We start from the raw sequence: 24,599 nt of genomic DNA on the forward strand, positions 1-24,599 counted from the left end.
AACTCGCTGCTGCCGAACTAGCCCTCCTTCAACCGCATCCTGCACGGCTTTCCAACAGCTGGCCAAACACTGACCTGAGCTCCACAAGGCCAAAGACGAACAATTCATCATCTTTCTCCCCAACCCTCTCCTTCGCCTACTGCTACAGACAACAGCATGCCCCTCCTTGTCCCCTCAGCTCGTGACCTGGACCCAGCCTTCACCCCAGAGCCGCAGAGCCAGGGTGAAGCTGTAACAACTTGGAGCTCTGGCCTTTTGGGCCTGCACAGCCTGGCAAAGCTCATCCCCAGGCAACGATCCTGGATTTCTGTCATTCCATCCTCTCTGGCCTGGTGGCCCCATCCAGTCCATTTACAATGCTGCCACTAGGCTCCTCTCCGAGCCTGTCACCCCACCTTTGCACCCCTCCATTGGCTCCTCCTTCTCCTCACCTTGATGGCTCTGTGCCATGTATTCCCACCCTTCTCTGACAAAGTCAGCCCTGGCCTCTGCTCTGTCAGTCACTGCAGCATGGGTCACCCCTTTGTCTACTTCCCCCATCAGCATCTCCAAGCTTTCTCCATGCTGCTCTGATGCCTGGGGAAACTCCTCAACTCCTCCTTAAAACCTAGCTCTGTCGTGATCCCTACATGACTGCTGGGTGCCTCTGGTGCGGCTGGTGGCTGTCTGAGCCCACTGAGACTGCCAGTGCATGGAAACCTTTCCGCCCTTCCTGTTCCCTCATTCCCCCCACCCTCTGTCTGCTCCTCGCCCGCGAGCTCTCTGTGGCAGGGCTAGCCTGGCTTGGCTTGACACGAGCGTACAACGTCTAGAACAATGGGGTCCGGGTGCTAGTGGGGAGCGCTAGTGGCCCCTCAGCACACAGAGCAGGCTCTCATTTCTGATGGGAAAGTTCTGTACCAGTGGCTGGTCTGGCTGGGGATGTTCTGTACTCTTGCTAAGCCTTACTGATATTACCCACAATGCACTGCCAGGTGGGTGCATGCCGTTGGTCCGTCGGTGCCCAATCGCATCCCTGTCTCTCCCTCTTTGCTGAGCTGCCAAGGCGCCTTTGCACCCTGGTTAGAAGCCAGTCATTGTTCTGTGCAATGGGATTCCCTCATGGGGAGATCCTCTGCGGAGCCCTGTGAGCTGAATTCCTCAGAACTGGGCCACCTGGGCCAGGGACAGTCTCTGGTACAACAGCTAGAAGGTAGCATACCTCTGCTGGCTGGTAGGGATGGGGCAGCCACACCCCTTACGTGGGTGGGTCAACCAACGAAAGAGATCTATGGCAAAGGACTGGGAAGCTGGAAAATTCAGGGCTGGGATTCTGTCTGAGGCACTGTGTCCCCATTAGCCAAGTCACACTCCTCGCGCCTCATGCACCCCAGATAGAAAACTGACCGTAAACATAATACAGGAATGGCCACGCTGGGTCAGGCCAATGGTCCCTCTAGCCCAGTATAGTGACAGTGGCCAAGGCCAGATCATGGGGTTGTGTCCCTGACCATCTTGGCTAATAACCATTGATGGACCAATCCTCCAGGAACCTAATTCTTTTTTGAACCCAGTTATACTTCTGGTCATCACAAAATCCCTTGGCAATGAGTTCCACAGGGTGACTGTGCATTGTGTGAAGAAATACTTCCTTTTGTTTGTTTTAAACCTGCTGCCTAGTCATTTAATCAGGTGAGCTCTGGTTCTTGTGTTATAGGAAAGGGTAAATAACACTTCCTTATTCATTTTCTACACACCAGTCATGATTTTATAGACCTCTATCATATCCCCCCTTAGTTCTCTTTTCCAAGCTGAATAGTCTCCATTTTTTTAAATCTCTCATCATATGGAAATTGTTCCATACCCTTAACCATTTTTGTTGCCCTTCTCTATACCTTTTCCATTTCTAATACATCTTCTTGGAGATGGGATGACCAGAACTGCATGCAGTATTCAAGGTGTGGACGTATCATAGATTTATATAATGGCATTATGATATTTACTGTCTTATCTGTCCCTCTCCTAATGGTTCCTAACATTCTGTTAGCTTTTTTGATTGCCACTTCACATTGAGTAGATGTTCTCAGAGAACTATCCATGATGGTGCCAAGATCTCTTTCTTGAGCGTGACAGTTAATTTAGACCCTATCATTTTGTACATATAGATGGGATTAAGTTTTCCAATGTGCATTACTTTGCATTTATCAGCATCGCATTTCATCTGCCATTTTGTTGCCCTGTCACCCAGTTTAGGGAGACCCTTTGTAACTCTTTGCAATCTGCTTTGGACTTAATTATCTTGTGTAATTTTGTATTACCTGCACACTTTGCCACCTCACTATTTACCCATTTTCCAGATCCTTTATGAATATGTTGAACAGCACTGCTCCCAGTACAGACACCACTATTTACAGCTCTACATTCTGAAAACTGACCATTTATTCCTACCCTTTGTTTCCTGTCTTTTAACCAGTTACTGATCCATGAAAGGACCTTTCCTCTTATCCCATGACTGCTTATTTGCTTAAGAGCCTTTTATTGAGGGATCTTGTCAAAGGATTTCTGACAGTACACTGTCTATTGGATCACCCTTGTCCACTTGCTTGTTGACCTCTTTAAAGAATGTTAGTAGACTGGTGAGTTATGATTTCCCTGTACAAAAGCCATGTTGACTCTTCCCCAACAAATCATGTTCATCTAGGTGGTGTCTGATAATTCTGTTTTTTACTATGGTTTCAACCAATCTGCCTGGTACAGTTAGGCTAACTGGCTTGTAAATTGCCAGCATTTCCTGTGCAGCCATTTTTAAGAAATGGTGTCACATTAGCTATCCTCCAGTCATCTAGTACAGGAGCTGAGTTAAGTGATAGGCTACAGGCCTCAGTCAGTAGTTCCACAATTCTATATTTGAACAAAGCAGGAGCCTCACTGCAAAGTGGAAGTTGCCCCAGCGCTGAGCTTGCATGAAGATATAGGAAACCCCTATTCACCAGCACTGTCAACAAACCCCTGAACAGCTCATTCCCTATAGCTGTATCAAGCACAAAGAGTCAGCAAGGGCAGCATGCACAAAGCAACTCACAGGCACAACAGCTGGTATGGGCTAGGGATGTTAAGCCTCCTCTCCAGAGACCCTTTTCACCTAGTTAGCTCCCTGCACTGGGATGCACCATTCCAGGAAGTCTCAGCCTCCTGCAACTTGTCTACATACAGCAGCAGTGGCAGAGAGAAGGGGACCGAGCAGGCCATCCACCTTGCCTTCCCCAGCTGGCAAATCATGTGTCAGTCCACATGTGATCCAGCTGCTTAACTTGCAACCCATGGAGCAATGGGTTGGATTGTGCCAGTGGAGGCAGCAGCTGGTATCAGCAGCTGGCATCAGCCCAACACAGCTGGCCTGGTGATCAGAGGGCCTGGGCACATGTCACACAGATGTTGAAGAGTAAATGGGGAACCCCCGCCGCAGCTGCCTGACACACAAAACACATTCTTCTCTCAGTGTCTATTCAGAAAAGGAAAGGGTCTTTGTACCTTTTATTCAGCCAAGTTTCCCCTGTGGTGCTCACACGACTCTCTAAGAAAAGAAAGAAAGAGGAAGAATTAAAATCAATGATCATTATTGCTAACTTGCTTACAGTCAATGCCATTTGCTCATTGGCTGGCAAAATTTTTGAATACAAAGTATTATCTCCCTAGGCGTTCCGGGAAACCTGCCCTGGTTAAAAGCTTGCTGCTCTCCAAGTTTCAAATACAGGGTGAACAAGACTTTTTAGTTCTCTCTAAGGAACACCAAGGAAGTAGCAGTCAGGCTGCTCAGCTCTGCTCCCGGGGCTGACTGAAGTCCATGCCTACAGGCACTTTCTGGGCTCTCTATTTCACTCCCAGAAGCAGAATCTTCCAGATCTAGTTTTGGTGGATTTTCACACCCACAGTGGTGAAGGGCTGACAGGACTACGTGGAGCAGGCTGGTGCTGCACATCTCCAATTTGGCAATGCACTTCAGGCCTGGTCTCCAGCCCCCTCTGTGAGCTAGGGGCCCCGCTCAGCTCCACCAATGCACCTCAGCCACCATGTTCTATGCGGGGCCTTCCCAGAGCTCAGCACGTGCAATTCAGTCCCTACTGCAGCCCCTCTCTCCCCCAGACTAGTTTGGTACAGTACAGATGCTGCTTTAAAGGTTAAAAGACTAATAAGAGGGGAGGAGTGTACAGCCTACTGCTACAGGTCCATCCTGGGCATGTAGTACAGAATGCGTCCGTTCTGCTACTCTGCCAACGCCCCTCAGCCCTGACCCGCAGCCCCCTGCTATTCCATGAGCCTGTGCTGGCTCCCAATGCCCCTCAGCCCTGACCCACACCCCCTGCTGTTTGATGGGCCTGTGATGGTCTCAACACAGCTCTGCCAATGACCCACCCACACCCCCTGCTATTCCATGGGCCTGTGCTGGTCCCAACACAGCTCTGCCAAAAGCCCTCAGTCTGGCTCTCCAAAATCATGAGATTTTTACAAATAAAAAAGGTGGGGTCTTTCTTTGCCCTCTGGCTTTTGAGCCCTTAGGAGTCATATTTTCCAGCTTTTTCTCAGCAGTAATATGGGCTAGAAACATACCTTTTGAAATAAAAGCTGCACTTCTCACATAGACACCTGACTCCAGAAGCAGGAGCTTTAAGAACACCAAACACTGCAAGACTTGCAATTTAATCACAAGAGTCAGCAATGCTACGCTTCGCACTAGAGAGAGGGGAGGAGCTCTGAGCAGGGAAGAGCAGGCCAGAGGAGAAAGGAACGAGATTCAGGTGCGTGCCTGACAGCTGCCCTCTTGATGAACACTGAGAACTGAAGTGGTGACTCCAGAGCACAAGGCATAGCTTGAGAAAGGATCCAGGCTCACTTGCTAGTTCCCATCCCCTGTGAGTTGAGCACAGAGGGCGACGTGCAGAGACGAGGGTTGAAACACTGCACTGCTCACACAGGCACAACCATTCACATCCACTCAAGAACTTTGGCCCCCCACGGATGCTGCGATTGTGCACATGCCCTGAGTTCTGCTGCTCTGGAGGAGTGGAAGTGATTCCCAGGCACTTCTGTTAGCAAACAGGGCTCTCAGCTGCGCAGCAGGATAATCAATTATGGTAATTCCTGCCTCAATGAATCAGATTCATGGAGGAACACAGCTCATTAGGCCGGTGCTGACTTCCATTAGCACTCTTAGGATAAAAACCCTCCGGATAGCTCTAAGCTGGCTAGACACATTTACCAGGCTCAGACCACCTCCTCATCCCCAGCCTGCCCTGCCAGTACATGACAAACTCAGCACAGGGAAGCCATGTGGGCAAAGGGTGTTCGCCAGAAACTGTTATTCCCAGGAGGGCATGAGATAAGTCCCCCTCCCACACAGGCTTTAAGCAGGGGACGTTGCTGCTGAGCCCCTCAAACTGCTGTGTCTCTGAAATCTCAAAGCTCCTGCTGATCCAGTCCTGGGTTCTGCTCCTCCAAACTCCCACCTGCTTCACCTCCCCCAGCTGGGTCCCGTTTGACCCGTAACTGGGCGCCAGAGACCACAGGAACAGGGTAAAATGACGGGAAACCTCCAGTGCCTGTTCATCATCCCGAGAGCAGGGCACAGATTTGCTGGGCACTCAGACGAGTGTGTCTGAAGATGAATAATTGAAAGCTGCTCATTCTCCTGTGGGAAGTGCAGTGACGGGTAACATCTCATTTCCCAAACAAGTCTTCCGAGCAAGAAGCCGGGTGAATCTGAACTCCCACAGACCAGAGGCCACCGTGCTCAGGAAACACTGGAGGGGCAGGCAACTCAGCGGGCACTGGCTCAGCCTGAGGGCAGTCCACATACAAACTCGAGGATAGGCACTGAGCCAGCATGGCCACCTGAGCTGTGGGACTGGGTGCCCAGAGCTGCCATGCTGCCGCGTCCAGCCAAGGCCCAGCCCTATCTCTGGGAAGCCAGTGGCCGGCCGGAGAGTGGCTAGGAGATGCCTGAGAGCTGCTCTGGAGCAGTCCAAGCGCTGCTGCCCGAGTGGCTCCACATACTTAGTGCCAGTGGTAACAGGCGCTGGGACGGGAGGCCCCCAGTCTGCTGCAGCGAGGCAGCTGACGGTGACAGGCAGCTCCTTTGGCAGCCACAGCCAAACTTCCAGCAGCTCAGCAGTGTGGCGCATCCCCACTGTCACCCCTCGGGCTCTCCACTGTCTCCAGGAGAAGGGCGTCTCTCTTCTCCCCCTCCCCCCGAAATAACAGCCAGCTATGGACGATGCCCAGCTGCAGGAGAGAGGTTCTGGGCTGCCTACCCCTTGCAGAGGAGCTCTGAGATCTCACCCCAGGCATGCTTGGGGAAGCAATGCCTCCAGGGATGTGCTCAGAGCAGGGGTGAAATGGCTTTGCAGGCCCCCTCGATGGATGCTGATGGTCCCAGGAGGACTGAAAGAAACATGGAGGTTTAGGCAATTGAGGTGGGAGACAGCAAGTTCCAAGCAGCTGCGTCAGCACCCGTGCTGCTGCCCTGCCCAGGTGCTCTGCGGCGACAGGAACTTGCTTTGGGCCCTTCCCTGGACATGAACTGGTGCTTGTGAGTCTCAGACAAAGCGAGCAGCTCATTATGAACTCAGAGGAGTCTGTCCTGGCGACACTGGTTAACACAGCTCCCCTGGGAGAGCCCTGGGATCTGCCTTCCCAGCACCATGCCATGGGAAGGGGGGAGACAGGAGCTCCCTGGGCATCTCCCTGGGGCCGCCCCAGCGGAAGAGGGCTGGCTAATGGAGGCCCTGACGCTGCAATAGTTGGCACAGGCACAAGGCCACAGCACAGTGAAGTCTGCATGTGAACAACACCGAGCAGTCATGCAGATCTCACTGCTCCTCATGGCATCGCCTGCCCTGTTCGACCTCCCGCAGCGGCAAGCAGCTCCAGGCCAGCCCCCTCTTCTCTCCCCACGCCCAGTGAGATGAGCCTTCCCTCCAATTAGACAGGGGTTGGACAGCCAAGGGTCAGGGTTAGGCAAACCTTAGCCACCCTGTGTGCATCTATTGAGGCTGGTGGCTGTGTGCAGACTAGAGGAGGGGTGGGGGGGGCCTGCTGGCTCCTGTTGGCTCCCACTCAGCAGCATTTTATGGGAGGTTTTAAAGCCACCCCCCAAAAAATCCTAAATTAATTCTGCTTTTAATTCAATTCATTAGGAAAGATTATCTGGCTAAGGAAAAATAATAACTTGACCCTCCCCGCAGCAAACCTCTCTATTTATATCCCCTCTATACATAAGCAGTGGCGAATATTTCTTTATGGGCCATTAAAGTTTTAATGTTTAATTTATAACTGCGTTCTCTGGCGGGCGGGATGGCCAGGCACAATGTCAACACTTTTAATTAAATGAGAAGGGTTTTTTTAAAACAAAGAAAGATAAAAAAAGCCACATTGCCAGCAGCTAATCAAGGGGAGAGGTTCAGCAGGTACAGGGAGCCGGCAGAGGAGGGGGCTTCAGCAGAGCCGGCAAGCTGGCACTGCCCCAGGGTGAGAGAGAGCTCACCTGTTTCCTCCCCCCACAGGCACTGAGATCCAGACAGGGAGACTGGTCCTTGCCGGAGGGTCACTGAGAGTCCTGCCCTGGGACTTCTCCTTCGACGGCTCAGTCCTAGAGGGCAGAAGTGCAAGTGGCTTTACCAGGAGGCTTGGCCCCAGCAGGCTCCTCCTGGAGGTGTCCATTCAGAACCTCCACAGGCCTCCTCAAGCCCTCTGTGCATTGCTTGATGCAGAGCTGAGCCTGTGCCTCCCACAACTCCCAGCCAAGCTACGGACCAGAGGCGCTTGGGACAAACCCCAGAAGTGCCTCAAGAAGCCCCAGGTCTTGCAGCAGCAATGCGCAAAGGAATGCTCATTCATCAGAACCTGGCACACTCGACTTGGGAAATGGCCCCTGCTCCGGCCGCCACCACAGGGGGCCCTGCAGCCAGAGCATCTCAAGCCAGGATCATGCCAGAGCTCGTAAAGTAAGAAGCGCTGGGTTCCCATTCGGATAGGCTGCCCCCCCGAAACTCCAGGGCAGTGCAGGAAATGGTGATGCAACAGTTGGTACTCTTCCCCCATAGCCTTCCCAGGGCCCAGCGTGGTGCAGGGCACACGGAGCTGCTTAACGTGCCACCCTTCAGACCAGACAAAGCCCGTGTCATTAAAACCCCCAGGGCACTTTTTGCCAGAGTTGTGGATGTTCAATCCAGTTTGCCAACTCCATTCCAACGTGGGTAATCGCTGTGCATTCTGCTCCCCACAGTCTCCCTGTAATGTCAGTCTGTTACTGTACCTTTTCCTTTTGTCCTAAGGCGCTGTGTAGCGTGGCTGAGGGCTTTTAAGCAGCTGCTGCCTTTCCTCTCAGAGGTGGCTGCACTGCAGTGCTGGAAGACGTGACTGCCAAATGTCCAGTCTGTAAAGTAGGTTAGGAAAGCAGTTCAGGATCCCTTTGGAGTGCAGGGTCAGTAACGATGTGAAACCGACACTGAGTGCTCATGGCACTGGCACCGTCCACCCAAGGTCACGTGGAGCAGGAGAGCCAAGTCCAAAGCAGTATTCTTCTTTTCTTGGCGGTGGGGGTGGACTGTGCCTTCCAGTTATTTAGTACAGTCGCCCTAAGGTCCCACCCTGGTGACAGCACCTTCTGGGCACTGCCCAGAGAGCAGTAAAGGCAGTCCCGCCCCCTGGCCTCTTCCCATAGGTGACCCCCTCAGCTCTGAGCCTGTTTGCTTTGGAAGAGAAGAAGAAGGGAGAAGGTGGCTCCCGTTCAAGGGGAATTTATCTCAGGGCAGAGATTAAATCTCCGTAAAAAGAAGTGGGAAAGAGATGAGTCAGCTGAGGGCCAGTGCAAGTTCAGCCATAAGCACTTGGCTTAGTCAGACCAGTTTAGTGCCGCACACGCCCGCAGCCACACTTCTCCTTCCAGTGCTGGCAGCTGACAGCAGCTTTGTGACCCATCCTCCCTGCCCCTACATGTGAGACGAAGGAGCAGGAGTGGGCTGGGGGTAACAGGCCAAACACCATATATTGAAAGATCCAGCCAGAGACCAGGGGCTTGACCCTACACCTTGACTGTCCGCTTTGGAGGACTATGGCTAGCAAAGTCCTAGCCAACTCCTCTCCCGTCCTGCCAGGTATCCAAGCCACATCAGTGACTCATGGCATCATGGAGGCTGTTTCCTCCTTGGCAACTCATCTTTCAGAGGGCAGCAGCTCTGCCATCACTGCTGGCACTCCAGGAATCAGCTGGCAGAAGGTACCACCCCCAATCCCCATCATCTAGGGGAGTCTGCTCCCTGACTTGCCAGAGGACTGGCTCGGAGTGCTCCTGACCTTGCTTCTGAACACAGCATCTCCCATCAGGCAGTGTGGAGCTCGCCCCACAACCCAGTCACTCTTCAGCCATCTCTATTGCCCAGATCTACAGCTTCCTAACATGGGTCTGTCCTGCTGTGCAGGAAGGACACCCCCCCAGCATCACGTGCCTGCATTCCCACAAATGGGGCTCTCATTTCTAGCCTGGAGCCCAATTACACACCCAAAACCAAGCAGGAAATATTTTTTAAAAAGGTAAAAACCCACACACAAAGCAAGTTTGCTTGAGCTGGCCATTGCTTCTGTGAGCCAGGGAACAGAGTGGTGATGGCACCGTGCCGCTCACTAAAAGCATGAGTGTCACTAAATCAATAATTCATTTACTTTAATGAGATAAGTACTTTGAAAACTAATTGCAAACCTGCTCCATTTACTCCAACCCGTTATAGCCCTTCATGTAAATGGCAGCAGTGCTACTGGAGAAAGGGGCAAGGTTTTAGGTGGAAGATAGTGTGTCATCTTCTTCCCTTCTAAGAAAGAGAAATATCATCCATAAACAAGAACAAAGGAAGCCTAAGTAACCAGCTCAGTCAGTCAAGGGATGTGTCGTGCCACATGCTCGTACAGCACCCTGCGCACACCCCACCTCAGCCAGGAATGCATCATCACACCTCTGGGAGATGGTGAACAACAAAGAACATGCTAACATGGTAGAAACACCAGCACCAAGAAATATGTCTCTATCGGAGTGCATCAAACCACCACCCGGGAACGGGTGAGGATCCCAAGTGCTATACCACATGAGAACACTACCAGACGTTACATGACGGACCGTATGGCCACTGGGTTTGCTGTACGGTGGCGCTTCAGAATACTCCGTGCAATGCACAAATAGACGGCGCTTCATCACAGAAACAGAAACTAAGGCAGGGAATGCACAGCAATAAAGGGATCTGCAGCAGGAATCTGCAGATGCCCAAAGTACGTCCTGTGCCAATGACAGAGGCCAGAAGATAAACTCAGCACCAGAAAAGACTGGGAAGAGTCAGGTGCCAGGGGAACTGACTGCTGCAGTAAGTCACTGGGATTGAGGCCAGGACTAGCCCTGTGTGTAATTAGCAGAGCTGATGGGCATCCAGTGACAGAGAACCCAAACATGCAGTAATGACCGAAGGTGCAGCATGGGACTTCTTCCACAGCCCTCTCTTGCTGCATCTGACAGACTAATAAAGAGATCTTGCAGTTCGGCCACGCTTGTTGTTAGAAGGACCCACTGTGCTTTCCTTGTGCCATTTGTCTTAGCACCAATTCTCGGTGATGCGGCACTGGCGGCATTTGACATAATTTAACTGAAGGCGAAACAGTCTTTCCATGCAAAACAAGACAATACCTGCAGGATCACTGCGCTGCCAACAGAATGCAGCTACCTCTTGTGTGTGGGTTGCAGCAGCTGGCTGCAGGCCTAGGAGCTCACTGCAATAAGCGCTGGGCTGGAAGAGCCAGAAGCAAAGAATCCCATGCTCAGCTGGCACTGCAGCTGGATTTGTATGTAGAACATACTCACCCAGACTGTACTCTGGCCAGATTCATGGGGCTAAAGTCCCCGTCTTTTGTGAAAAGCGCCATAGGATCTTTAACAACTGCAGAGGGTTACTACTTTGGTTTCAACCTCATTCAAAGACTGGCACCAGCAGCAGCAGAGCATCCCCTAGCCCTAGACTAAGACTGAGACACTAGTTCGGGATTAAGTCAGATGGAGATGGGCCCATTACCTGCTCACCAGCACCACGTGCTGCTGCAGCCAGAGGTCGCCAGCCAAGTACTGGCTTGAATGCCTAGACAGTGAGATCTGATGGGTGCACGTCTGGTTCCAGGTGTCACCGAGGAGTTCGGGAGCAGGTGGACAGGGAAGCTAGTTAACAAACAACGGTCACAGGCAGAGGAGCACGGGGCAGGGAGCAGCTTCAGCCCAGGTGCTGGAGATGTTCCTGAAAAGGAGCCAGCAGTTCTCAGTAGTGACACTGCCAGGCTTCCTCAGTGACAGCTTGGACGCCAAGCCCTCTTCCTTTTCACTTACTGGACCAACTGGCAGGCCCCAAACAGGAACGCTGGCAGAAGAGAAACTCTTCCAAAGTCCATAAGGACCAGTCCAGGATGACTCCATCTGCACAGCAATGTAGCTTCAAAACCCTTTCCAGTGCTCTACTCTGGCACAGGGAAGACATTCTGGAACTGGATTTATTTATAATGCCCTTTGGAATAACCTGGGAGACACCCTGCCGGGTGCAGCTAGGGAGAGAACATAGAGTCCTGCAAAGATGACTGGCTGGATCACCTGCGTGTGCGACCTCCTTAGTGCCAGACCTTACTTCTGCCACAAAGCATGGTTCCTGGGAGGTGGTGAGGGGTGCCCTGGTCCCAGAGGAACTCTGAATCCTTCTTGATTTCAGAGAGGGGATGGTTCATGCCAAGAAAGGAAGACAGAACAAGAGAATCCATCATGACGATCCTGCTCCCTGAAGGCACTGGTACCAGAAAAGCAGCCAGGAGAGAGAGATGGATCCCAGCAGCTGGAGAGTGGGTGAATCTCCTCAGGACTGAACTAACATCCCATGGGAGGAGGGTGGTGGAGGGGGAACATTGTTCTTTGGGTGGACAAACAACTTCTTCAGCCCCTGGTTGCTTTCAGAGTGAGCCCATGGAGAATGCTGTCTGAGCTGGCTTGCTGAGGAGACTCAGACAGAGACCCTGCTGGAGTCCCATTTCCCACAGGATGGAAAAGTACAGCGGGCCATCTACCCGTGGAGGGAGTGGGGGGAGAAGAGCATATAATTGAACCTTCAACAGAAGTGTCTTTTCTTTAGCTCTGCCAGGGCAAAATGGCACTGAAGGGCTGTTTTACTGCTGGTAATAACTGACCAGAGTCCTGACTTCCCAGCACATAACTTATCCCAGTGGTTTTCAACCTTTGCAGATCACTGTACCCCTTTCAAGAGGCTGATTTGTTTTGCGTACCCCAAGTTCCACCTCACTTAAAAACTACTTGCTTACAAAATCAGACATAAAAACACAAGTGTCACAGCGCACTAGTACTGAAAAATGGCTTCCTTTCTCATTTTTACCATATAATTATAAAATAATTGGAACATAAATATTGCACTTGCATTTCAGTGTATGGTACATAGAGCAGTATAAACAAGTCATAGTCTGTATGAAATTTTAGTTTGTACTGACTTCGCTAGTGCTTTTTATGTAGCCTGTTGTAAAACTAGGCAAATATCTAGAAGAGTTGACGTACTCCAGAAGACCTCTGCATGGCCCCAGAAGTACACATGCCCCTGGTGAGAAGCACTGACTTATTCTATTTACCTATCAGTGGAGAAGGAGAGATAATAAATAATAAATCCCGAGAGCCGTGTGGGGTGCTGCAAAGCCACAGCAATTGCTATCCCACGCCTGTGAGGGTCAAGTGAATATCCTGCAATCCTTAGAAAGATCTGATAGAGGCACACGCCTCCTAAACACAGATGTGTGTGGGGATGGTCCCAGGATGCCCTCTCATGGGGCGCAGCACGGACAGAGGTGACATTGGAGAGCATGGCCAGCGAGCTGGCCTGCAGCAAGTTCTCCAGCATGCAGGGAGCCCATGCTGGAGTGAGTCTGGCGGGTGTGTCCATGCAGACCCACTGTGTGCGGCTGCAATCCACCACAGGCTGTAGAGGCTGGTGCATGGTCTTGTGCTCCGGCCCACATGCCCCCTGGACAGGAAGGGACTGCCATCAACCACCCTGCCCCCGTGGGTGCTCATGCTGCCAGCGTGTGCATTCGGACCCAGGAGGTACTGAGGCTCCTAGGGCAGGCTGGGGTGCTCTGGAGTGTGTAACATGGCTGACCCCCATGCAGACTGCAGTGGGCTACCAATGCCTGCCTCCCTAGAATGGGTGGGAAGGCAAGGCCGCAGCCCCAGTCTTCAATCCCATGCCCACCAGGGCAGCATATGCTGTGCCCGCTATCTGCTCTGGGAGGCATTGTTCATCCCTGCGGCCCATCAGCCCCTAGAGCACCTGCTAGGCCAGCCTGGCTCCCCACAGCCCCCACCACAGAGTGCTGGCCAATGGCCACGAGTTAGCTCCACGTCTTCCCCGAGCTCAGCTGTACTCAGATCTCAATGGTTCAGGAGCAACATAAGTGATCACCATTGCCCAAAAGAGCTTCAGTGGTGTGAGCTCATGGTTTCAGTTACTACGGTGCTATGGCCTCATATTTAAACAGTGGGACAGAGGAAATATTTAGGGTTTATATATTATTCTCACAGCAAAATGACATACCAAGGAAGTATTATTATTTAACCAATTGTAGCTGAGAAATGACACAGTAAAAGCACCTGATTGGTTACTAATTAAATCCCACAGTGTTTCAATCTCATTTGCTGCAGGAGACACACTGAAATGAAGAGCCACTTGTGGCTGGCGAGTCTCAGTCTGAGTGTCACTGGAGCTAAGAGACCATGTCGACAGTTTCTTCTGCTCCTGGGCTTTTTAGGTGCTTGCATGGCCATCCACAGTGTTAACCTTAGCTGCACGTGCCTTGGTGACTAGCTGTGCTTCTCTCTAGCTCACTGAGTGCTTACCCAGCATTCGGCAAACACAGGGGTGAGCTGAAGCGTGGAAGCAATGCCAGCACAGTACCCTCAAGTAACTGGCTAAGCAGGCAGCAGAGAGGAGATATTCCTCTCCTTAGCAGCAGGGCTCAGCTTCTCACAGCTCCACAAACAAAGCTGGAGATCTCTCTGCTGGCGTCTCTGTGAATCCCACCTTAGCTGCTCCTGTCTCATGGAAAATCAATGGAAAGCATCTCAATTAATCATGCAGGGGGCAAATTGATTAGGATCTTAAATAAGGTCAACATGGCTGTCTACTTATAGGGTAGGACCCCTTAATCATCATTTCATCTGCACTAGGCTGCGGAACCTGCAATCATGCTGTTTCTGGGAGTGCGGAGGATTGGTTTACTCATTATCTCTTGCAATGGCTAGTGCAGGCAGCACAGACGCTGTCTCTTTGCTCTAAAGAAGCTAAATTCTGTCATATAGAAACCACTCAGCGGCACGCAACTGTGAGGCCTGACGCTCAGACCCATGGCCACCTAGTCTGGAAGCCTCCCAATTCCAAGAACGGTGAAACCCCTCAATAATACACCTGGCGAATTATGTGATGCTGCCTCTGGGGCAGAACATTTCTTCCTGACAACCGTATGCCACAAAGCCTGAGATTTCACTGGCCCTGTCTTTATCTTCAATTGCATACCTGCAAACATTCTTAGCGGTCACAACGGCACTGAACTCGGAGAACTGCAGCCCCAGCAGTGGTCTCCTCTGCCCATACGCTATATAAAGCTCCATGTTCTTTTATTTATTGGAAATGTGCTGCCCATGTATTTCACTGGGGCCCTTTTCCCTGCTGTTATTTGGGTTACAAGGGCTGGTCAGATTTCATGGTCTGAGGCTATGTCTACACTGACCGCCACCATCAGATCGACCTATCTGGATCGACTGAGCGGTCAGTGAAGACCCGCTCAGTTGATCCAGAAGCCGACGCAGTAAAAGCACCCCCTCAAGTGGCGCAGTGTTGCGTCGATGGGAACACAGTTCTCATCAGCGCAGTGCGGTGCAGACACCGCGCAGAAGGGAAGCACAGCAGGCGAGGGGAGTTACACAAACTACTCTGCGTCACTTGCGTAACTCCCGTCGACTGCCGCCGAATCGCCCGGTAAGTGTAGACCAGGGCTAAGTCTTGGGAGATGGTCTATATTATCCCAATTTCCCTGACCTGTAGGTGGAGTGTGTGCTGCACTCTCCTGAGGATCTGGGGCTGGGGAGCCCTCAGTGGAGTTACACCAGGGAGGAATTTGGCCCTAGCTTTGTGTATAAATCCTGCCTGGAGTTCTGACCACCTTCCTTGCCCTGCTCTGCTGGATTTCTCAAAGGAGGCATTGGTCTTGGGCATTCTGATTCGGACTGCGATGCAGCACAGTGCAGTGTGATCTCACGGGAGTTTCTCTAGTCTCCTCTATCCCATTTGCCTCCTGGATGGTTGCTGCGTGTTGGGCAGGCAGGCGCCCACTCATGGAGCCTCCAGGCAACGGTTCCACTCAAAATCCGTGCCCAGCAGCACGCACGGGGGTGTTGCCTCTGGACATTACTTTCCACTTATCTGGCCACAGCCCCCGGCCGAACCATTTGTCCCTTGCGTAGCCTCCAGGCTGTGTTGGGGCATTGGAAGGGGCCTTATTTCACCTGACACGCTGGTTTCAGCAGCCTGCTCCAGGATGGAGAGTGAGCCCAGACTCTGCTGGGAACAAGGGGTGGGACTGTCAAAGCACCTGAGTGACTTACGAGCACAACCCCCCTAGGAAACCTGGGGCTTGTGCTCCTAAACCAGTTAGGTGCTTTTGAAAATCCCCTGCTGGATCTGGTCCTTGAAGTGCACTGTCCCCATGTGAACTCCCAGGGGAATCAGATTTCCTGGCGCAGCGAGCCAGCCGGCCCCTCACCACGTCTGGGACTAGCTCAGGCCTGTAAATTCAGGTTATTCCTCTTCTGCTGTAGGCATCACAAGAAAGGGCTGTAAAAAGCAGCTACTGGTCTCACTAACAAACTGGGCCCTCATGCATCATCCAGTCACTTCATGCTGGGGCAGTTCAAGTCCTCCTGAGTTGTTTTGTACCAGAACTGCACGGTTGGCAATTCCTATTTTCTTTTCATGTACTAAATGCATCAGGGCTGACTGGAGCTGGGGTCTAGCAGACACTGCAACTTCCCTCCCTGTAACCAAACAGATGCAACTAGCCCTGAGTCTGCCAGCAGTGCTCTGCTGCCCAGGATCCCTGTGCCCCGAGGCAGGGGAGGGAGTGTGCCGATTCCTCTTTGGAAGCACACTGTCTTTTGTGGGAAGGCAAGGGAGGGCCTGGATCTATCTGGGACGCTTGGCTTCAGGGCTGCTGTGTGCTAGCCCCAGGGCAGGTTCTCTCAGTAACACTCGAATTAAGTACCTGCAGCACAGAGGAACTGTCACTTGATTTTTTGTTGCCATGGCACTCAAGCTTAAGAGCTAATGGATTCTTTCCTGGGCCAGATAACGAGCTGCAGGGCCACAGAGTGGTGAGAGGGTGAGAGAGCTTGCATTGATTCGCCCTGAAGACACAGGGGAGGCCTGTGCCTGACGCCCCACTTGGCCAAATTCAGAGGTGTCTCATGCCCAGCTCTCCCTGTTTTCTAGCCCTGGTGGGGTCTCCCTTTCAGCACCTCACACGTCCCTGCTAGATTTGCCCCCGTTGCGCTAGCACTGGTGCAGCTGCCCAGGCACTAGCAATGGTAGGCGTGCTGCCCTGCCCAAGGGCACATGGCCTAGTGGTGCCAGCACTAGTGGGCTGTCTACACCAGCACTCTTGCCATTGAGGATGTGTCTATACTGCAGCTGGGAGGTGCGATTCTCAGCACCCCTGCTCAAGTTAGCGCACTGAAACTAGCCATGTGGATGCTTTGGCAGCAGCCCAAGTCCAAGCCTCTGCCTGTGCCACAGTGTCCAGACTGCTATTTTTAGCGGGCTCGCTAGAGCAGAGCTAGCCTGAGTCTGTCTAGCCGTGCTGGGAATCGTGCCTCCCATTTGCCGTGCACACATGCCCTGAGAGCCCTGGTGGAGCCACTGTCGCCGCCTGGAACTGGTTCGATGCGCTGTGAGTTGCACATGCACTCTTGGCACCAGACATGACAGTGGAGAAGGGACCCTGGGAGCTATGGATGCCTCTCAAAGCCTGCTCTGCAGCTGCTGCAGAATTTGCCCTGGCCCACGCATGGGATCTGCCGCTGGGGGTTATTTCACAGACATCTCTCTGTTCTCTAGGGTGCCCCTCCCGCCACTTCCAAACACTGGACATGTGCAGAGAACAGGGAAACACCGAGGAGGCAGGAGAGCAAGCCCTGCACCCTGAGAAGCCCTGCCCCTGGGTCTCTTTCCTAGCTCCCCTGTGTCCATGGGACTGGGCCAGCTCGAGATGGATGCTTCCACTGCAGTTTTAATTATTCATCCTCTAATTACAGAGGTGGTCTTGAGCTTTATCAGGCACTCACTGAGCTGCCCCCATCTCCTCCGGACCTCTCCCACATCTCTGGCCTCAGCACATTTTCCTCTGCCCATCTGCAAACACACAGCTCCAAGGGGCCAGTTTCACTCACTCGCTTGCCCTCTCTGTGCTCACACTCCCATTGCCAAGCAGGGGCTGGCAGCCAGCCTCTGCCCCGTGGGCCAGAATAACTGCAGGCTGGTTGGGGCACAGTCCAGTGTGGGACTCCAGATCAGGCTAGGTGAAAGGCCATGAATATAAGAACGGGGCTGGCTGAGGCCATGCAGATGGACACAGGCTGCAGAGGAGTGGCCTGGGTTTGGAATGGCTCAGTCTGGACTGTGCTGGGTAATCCTGGCACACCTTTCCTGCAGGAACTGAACACAGAGCAGAATGCTGCTGCGCACAGCCCGGGCTTTTATTCTTAGGCCTTGTTTAACCTCTTCCTGGTCAGCTTGTGGTGTACAGAGGCCACGCTGAGCCCCAGGGCTCTGGGTGTCTCTCTTGAGCACCCAGCTGGGCAATGCTTGAAGTGCCAATGTGGACTGGAGAGCCAAGAGGGAGGGAAGAGGGAGATGTGGGGCTCCGGAGGGCAAGGAAAGACACAGAATTCCTGCTCCCCTTGCCCCAGAGGTGCTGGAGACCATGGAAGGGTGGGTAGGATCCGCAGCAAGCACATGGCCTGTTCTGATTCTGAAAACACCAGCCCCAGCACAGTGACAGTGTGCTGGTTAACACAGCCGAGCACCACGCTGAGCACCCCTGCGAGAGAAGTCCATCGTTCAGCTCATTCCAGGCTGAGAGCACAGTTTACTTTGCCAATAGACTTTCCAACTGTAAGTGAAATCAATTCAGCGGAGTATTTTACTCATCTGGGACTCTGCTAGCAGCAGCCGCTTCCGTGGCCGTCTCCCCTGAGCTGCTGTGATGGGAGCCAGAGCGTGGATTGCTGTCAGTCAGCCCTTTGCAAAGCCCACCCCTGTCCCCACGGCACACACAGGCAGGCTGGCAGTGGTAGCCCTTGGAGGATAGGAATGTGAGAGTGGTAATTGTCTGTAGTATTTTGATGAATGAGATGCATGGCCATGATGCACTTGACTAGGGACGCTCCCCGTGGGGGCAGAAGGGTTAAAAAGCTGCTCTTTGGGCACAGCTGGAGACATGAGGAGATAGAGCTGTCTGGGGGAAGCAATGCCGCATTAGACAGAGCAAGGGTGAGGGATAAGAAGTAGTTAACACGTTTCAAGGGATCATTCACTTCCCCTTGAATGGTCTCTTGAAACATGTGCTAACTCGGTGGTTCCCAACCTATGGCCCGTGGAGGCTTTCAAAGAGGCCCGCGGCTCCCCTTCTGCTGGCTGCAGAAGGGAGCTGTTGCCTAAGGACCTCGGTGGAGCGCGTGCGTGGGGCTACAAGACCGGTGCAGGCTCCTTGCTGCAGCCAAGGGGATGGGAGATGAGCGCTTCCCTCCCCCCGGCTGTAGGAGGGAGCACAGCAAAGCGCTCCGCCTGGGTCCACAGGTGCTGGGGTCCCTGCTGGAGCCAGAGGGAGCGGAGCACTGATCTCACGTCCCCTGGGCTGCAGACGGGAGCCACTGCCTGGGGACCCAGGTGGAGCACACAGGGCTATAGGAGACGTGCAGTGTCCCTGCTTTAGCCAGGAGGAGACGGGAGATCAGTGAGGAGGCAGCCTCCTTGCTGAACTCCGTCCGTCTGGCTGCAGTGTGGGGTGGGGAGCTGCTGGCAGAGACTGGTGGCCCTTCATGGCTGTAAAAATGATATCTGTGGCTCTCCAGCCAAAAAGGTTGGGAAGCATTGTGCTAACTACTTCTGCTAAACGATCTCTTCCAAGCTTGTACTTAGCAGTGCCACTCGGAGTTCGTTTCCTAGTTCCTACCCTGAGGAAAAGCGCTGTATAGCTCGAAAGCATGTCTCTCACCAACAGAAGGTGGTCCCATGAAAGATATGACTTTCCCCACCTTGTCTCTCTAATATCCTGCGATGGACTTGGCTACAAGAACCCTGCATACAACAGTGGGTCTTTAAAGGGCAGGCTGAAGCCAAGCCGCAATCAATGGACAGCCCAGAAAGACCGTGGGAACCCCAAGGATTGAAGAACTGACACCTATCCAGGGACAGTCCGGCAGGTGGAACATGTGAACTCGGCATGGGTCTGCAGGAGGAGGACAACAGATGGAAGGTGACAGGACGCTAGAAAAAGAGCTGGCTTTCGGAGAGACAAGAGGGCCCACCTGGAACTGGCAGAAAACGGAACAGACAGAGAGAGGAAACCAACACGATTCCTTCAGCAGCATGACTCGAGGAACCACAGCCTGGCCAGCATGGGCCATGACTTAATCTTTGCTTCTCTGGGCTAACTTAAGCACTTCCCAATGCTCGGTTCCAGCCAACTGTTTTGAAACAGGCTGCCTGTGTTACTGCAAATCCTTGCTGAGGTGCATTGATCTCTGAGCTCAGCTGGGTCCCCTGGGAGAGCTCACAGCATGAAACAGGAGTGCTGGAGCCTAGAGCCTCAGTCCTAGAATGACTGTGCTCACATGGCCCGCCCTGGAGGACGAGTGGGATCTGACACCCTGAAGAAACTCCCCCAAGGGACTGTTTAACAACTCAGACCCATGGCATCTGTCCCAAAGGTCAGCAGGGGCAAACTGCTAATCCACTGAGAGCACAGACTGGAAATGAAAAATACAGTCACTGGGCTTGGTAGGAGTCAAGGGACCCTCCAACCATTCCAGAGAAACCGCTATGGGGTCAGCACTCTGGGCCAATGAAGCTACACCAGTTCTGCTCCCATGACACCTACAGTGCCTGGTTACCCTGATGGTGTGCAGTCCTGCACTGAAAAGCCCCAGAATGTGGGGGACAGGAGGGACAGCTTAGACAGGCGTGCCTGCTCTATCACTAAGCCCACTCACAAAAGCATCTGCCATCAGGTCGCAGCCTTGGTAGCACAGACAGATGGATGTGGGCAGAAAGATGACTTGGGCTTCCTGAGCTGCTAGAAAGAAGTGGGGTCTGATTAAACTCCTAGCAAAAAGCTCCACCATGCCCCCAGGGTCTGCTCCCTCTTCTCTCTCCTAGCACTTGCCTCTACTGCAGATTCTTTACTCCTCTCGTGGTGGGCAGGGAAACCTCTCCCACTCGTGATCCTGGCAGATCCTTCTTTTGGACAAAATAGACCCTAAAAGAAGGATGTAGGAAATGGGTGGACAACACAACAAATACCCTTTTCATCCACTCATCTAAGATGTGTCTCTCACTTCTCTTTCCCTCTCCCCAGCTGTGTCCATGAGCTCTCTCTCTCTCTCCTTTGCCTGGATGTCCACCTGTCTCACCTGGCCTTGGGCTGCCATTCCCAGAGGTTGGGCAGTTGGGCCCCTGCCTCTCCACCGTGGCTGTTCCCTTTTGGTGTAAATACAGCTATAAATATTCCAATCTGGGTTAAGAGTTAATCGAGTCAGGTTCAATCAGCATTCCCGGTGTCATAAATAATCATTAACCCAGGGTTCTAATTGTGCTGTTGGGATCCTGCTTCATGACTTATTTAAGGGCAGACACTATTCCCAGCCTCGTCTCCCTTGTACACCAGAAGTGAACCTGCAGCTCCACCTCTTTAGTACGAGCCTGATGGGACATGACTGAATGGGATGATTCCCTTTCAGGGGTGTGCCAACGCCGCCCACTGACACGTTCACTTACCATGGAGGGTGAGGAAGGAATCTAACAGCAAGTGAGTTAAGATGAGACAAAACCTACTCCACAGAAGGGCCTGGGGACGTGGGAGAAGTCCAGAGCAACGCAGCAGTGAGGACCAGCCAGAAACTGGGTGCTACTCCCGAGAGCCTGGCACTCATTCTGTGGACACAAGCTGGGCACAAACTGCCAGGCCCACATGGGGTAAGGGAGAGCAAACCTTGCTCCGCACCCATCTGTGAGCACAGTATGCCCCCTGGAATGAATGGTGAATCTCTCCCAACATGCTCTGCACCCCCAACCTGGTGAGTCATACACAAGGCTCTCTAGCAACACTCACCCCATGCAGCAGTCAAGTGTCTGCACTCGAGGCCCCAGCAAAGGGAATGGGTGCCTTCACTGCCTTCGACTGAAAAGCAATAAAAGATCACTGAGCCGGGGGACCTTCTGGGACCCAACAGGGGCAGCAAACCGGGGTGGGGGAGGAGCAGTAAGGACAGTGCCCCCACAGTGGAAATACTTTGGGAGCTGATATGCATTTCCATCCCTGAGCATCATTCTTAAGTGAGTCGATTTGCAGGCTCAGGCTGGGCGAGGCTCCGCAGCGGCTGGGATGGAGGCGAGACAGGGCCAGGAAGAGCTGGAGCTGCTGCCTGGTACCCAGGATTGAGCCGAGGTGCAGGGAGGAATCAGGATGATCAGGCAGAGACTCAGTAGCTGAGTAGCTCCACTGGCCACTCACCTGCTCCCCTCCTATCCAAGACACTTCAGCTTCCTCCTCTGCCCCAGACTCCTTCCACCCCATGCAGACTTCTCCCGGCATCCTGACTGCCTCCCATCCCGGATTTGCCCACTCCCCAGGCTTAATACCATGCTTGGTAAGTTCAGGATTCACTGTGAGCCTCTGTCCCTTCTCAAAGCAAGCTTCCAGCACCTCTGGTACCCACAGTGCTCTGGGCAAGGCAGGGAGGGAGGAGGAGGCAGCAGGATGGTGAGGGAGCTATTCTTTTCCTTGGCCTACAAAAGCGCCTTTCAGCTCCTTCTCGCTCTCAAACAACCTGTGACAACATAAAGGCCAAAGGGCTCAGTTGCCCGACCAGGGCTCTATTAGCGCTGGCAATGCCGTGCCCATTCCTGCTCTCTGCCTTGGCTCAGGGCATGACAGTGAACAGAGACGTGTGCGTGCCATGTGGTGGACACACACAGACCCCTCGAACGGAATCCTACACAGCCTGCACGTGCACGTCACTCTGTGTGTTCCCTTTGTTTCAGAGCTCACAGCAGCACAGGGCTGCAGGCTCCACTAGTCCGTATACAATATAGTGCTGCAACAAAATTCTACTCTCTGCATCATTCACAGCTCCTACCGCAGCCGAGTCGTCAGTCATGAAAAGCATTTATACAGTAAGTCATGGAGCAGGAATGGTCCCTACAGCAGGGAATCTCTGTGTATTGCACTCTGCTGAACCCTAGTGTGCTAGGTGCTGTACATGCCATATACATCCCTAGGGGACAGTGTGCAGAACGCTGTGAGAAACTGCACTTTTCACATCCTTTGCCAGTTTTCCCTTCACTCCGCCCATCAATCCATCACACACCTGCTTCTCCCTGCCGCTGGGACTGACCCCAAGATTCCAGCCCCTGAACAGATTCAAACAGCCACCACTAAAACCAACCCATTGCAAAGAAGCCTACCAAGCAATCAGCCACAGAAACGTTCCTTCTTTCTTCCCAAAACATGGGTGCTCCCCACAAGATAACATGGCTCAAGGCACAGGACAGATAGAAATGGGAGCTCCTAGCAGATCACAGAGCAGAGTCTCCCAAACCCTTGGGCAGCTGAACTTGCATTGCTCAGGATGACTGGCTTTACAGGGAGAGAGTTGAAAATTACTGTCAATGGCTTTTTAAAAACTCCCTCAAATATTTCCACAAGCGTCTCTCTGAAAGCACAATATGTGCCCCGACACCAGGGAGGGCAGTATGACATGGTAGGATGGGTCTGTAGCACTCATTTGACATGCCCCGTGTAGTTCACTTGTGAATAAGGGGCCCATTCCAAACACCTGCTGACAGAGCCATTACACTGGCCCAGCACTTTGGCCATCTCTTTACCAGGACATGGTAAGGTTTTAGTCTGTGGTCACTAATAATCTGCTTGCAGATTTCCACAGGTAGCTAGCTGTAGTTTTCACATGTCAGTTGGTTGAGGTGCACTCTAGGATCATCTTGACCAGCAAGCAAATGCTAAACCAACCACTTAGGTGAGTTAAAGCCTGGTCACTCTGCTATGCCCTCCAGGCTTTAACTCAGCCCGTGAGCCAGTGTGAAAGCAGCCCCACGCATCTACAGTTAGCACCTGCTAGTCAGCTGATGTTCTAAAAACTCGCTTTTAAGTCCTAGTCTAGACAAAGCCCGAATACGGGACGTGCCGTAGAAAGAAGGCAAGATACATGTGCTCTGTGTGCTCATCCGACCCCTAGCGATGGAGACACTCTATGCCAGTGTTTCTCAATTAAATTTGGCCACGGAACCCTTTTGAACTCGATAAATAATTGCGGAACCCCCCCAAACTCTTAACAGTATTTTTACATATGGGGCCAAAAAAAATGTCAAAATAAGCAAATTATATACGAACAACTAGGTCAGCGTTTCTCAATTAAATTTCCCCACGGAACCCTTTAGGCTCTGTGGGGAAATTACACTCATACTCGATACCCTCCGCCAAAAAATCCGGGACATCTTCCTTTTTTCGGCGGCGCAGAGAACAGCTGCTCTTGGTGGCATGATGTCACTTTCTCGCAGAACCCTAACAGTGTTCCCACGGAACCCCAGGGTTCCACAGAACACCAACTGAGAAACACTGCTCTATGCACACATTTAACCCCTTGGAAAGGCAGAGTTCAGAGCATGAATCACGACACACTAACATCCAAGTTATCACAAACCAAAGGGTTCAAAGTGAGGAGATTAACAGTTCAGGTTTGAGCTGCTCTGAACTCTGCCACGCCTTCGCCTGCCTCTGCCCAGCCTTTCTAGTGTAGTTCAGGATGCCGATGCTTTTACCATCCCTGGTATGTAGCCCAATGTCCCTCCGTCAGGTATAGGAAGCTCTCAGGGAAGCACTGCATGGTGGGGGGTGGACGTGGGAAAGTAAAGGATAGCGTAGCTGAGCAGTATAGGACAGTGGTAGATACTTATCCAGAGGGTTGATGGGCCGGGGAGGGTGGTGGATAGCTGACATGCCTGCTGTGTGAGATACTCGGGTCTATGGCCCATGCAGAGCAGGTGGGGAAGGGGAGAGTCTGTGGCCATACCAGCAGGCAGGAATGCAGCTTGATTTTAGACAGAGTTTTTGATTTTGCCTTGGGAGAAGGCAGCTCTGTTTATGCTTATATGCCAGCATCCTGCCCTGGTATCTAGTCACTCTGCTCTGCTTCCACTGTGTGTGTG

The 24,599-nt window shown here is 52.6% G+C and overlaps 1 protein-coding gene across 8 annotated transcripts in view; it reads right to left on the reverse strand.

Moving 5' to 3' along the window:
* Positions 1-24,599, reverse strand: part of RBFOX3 (RNA binding fox-1 homolog 3) — a 293,920-nt gene that overhangs the window by 82,442 nt on the left and 186,879 nt on the right. For 7 of the 8 annotated variants that reach the window (XM_067547200.1, XM_067547196.1, XM_067547198.1 and 4 more), the window contains one exon: positions 3,511-3,553. The gene's annotated coding sequence lies outside the window, so the exon portion shown is untranslated. Of the gene's footprint in view, positions 1-3,510; positions 3,554-7,519; positions 7,625-8,290; positions 8,411-24,599 lie in introns of all 8 variants that reach the window. The other variant, XM_067547192.1, reaches the window with a different exon arrangement.

The sequence above is a fragment of the Emydura macquarii genome, unplaced genomic scaffold (assembly GCF_026122565.2).
Source record: "Emydura macquarii macquarii isolate MOO-44397 ecotype Brisbane River unplaced genomic scaffold, CSIRO-AGI_Emac_v2 contig_1230, whole genome shotgun sequence".
NCBI classification, from domain to species: domain Eukaryota; kingdom Metazoa; phylum Chordata; order Testudines; family Chelidae; genus Emydura; species Emydura macquarii.